Raw genomic sequence first — 742 nt, forward strand, 5'->3', positions numbered from 1 at the left:
CTAATCCACTTCCTCATTCTATTCTCATCCTCATCTTATCCTCATCCTCATCCTCATCTTATCCTCATCCACATCCTCATTCACATTCTCGTCCTCATTCTATCCTCGTTCCCATCCACATCCTCTTCCTCATTCACATCCTCCTCCTCATCCTATCCTTATCCTCATCCTATACTCATCCTCATCCTCTTCCTCATCCTCATTCTACTCCCATTCTCGTCCTCATCCTCATCCTATCCTCATCCTCATCCTCATCCTTATTCTCCTCCTCATTCTATCTTCATCCTCATCCTCATCCTATCCTTATTCTCAGTCTCATTCTCCCCCTCATCCTATCCTCATCCTCATTCTCGTCCTCATCCTATCCTCATCCACATTCTCGTCCTCATTCTATCCTCGTCCCCATCCACATCCTCTTCCTCATCCACATCCTCCTCCTCATCCTGTCCTTATCCTCATCCTATCCTCATCCTCATTCTCGTCCTCATCTTATCCTCATTCTCGTCCTCATTCTCGTCGTCATCCTCATCCTATCCTCATCCTCATCCTTATTCTCCTCCTCATTCTATCTTCATCCTCATCCTCATCCTATCCTCATTCTCAGTCTCATTCTCCTCCTCATCCTATCCTCATCCTATCCTCATCCTCCTCCTTATCCTCATCCTCCTCTTTATCCTCATCCTATTCTCATCCTCATCCCATCCTCATCCTCGTCCACATCCTATCCTCATCCTCATCCTCA

The sequence above is a fragment of the Lupinus angustifolius genome, chromosome LG09 (genome assembly GCF_001865875.1).
Source record: "Lupinus angustifolius cultivar Tanjil chromosome LG09, LupAngTanjil_v1.0, whole genome shotgun sequence".
In the NCBI taxonomy this organism is placed as follows: Eukaryota; Viridiplantae; Streptophyta; class Magnoliopsida; order Fabales; family Fabaceae; genus Lupinus; species Lupinus angustifolius.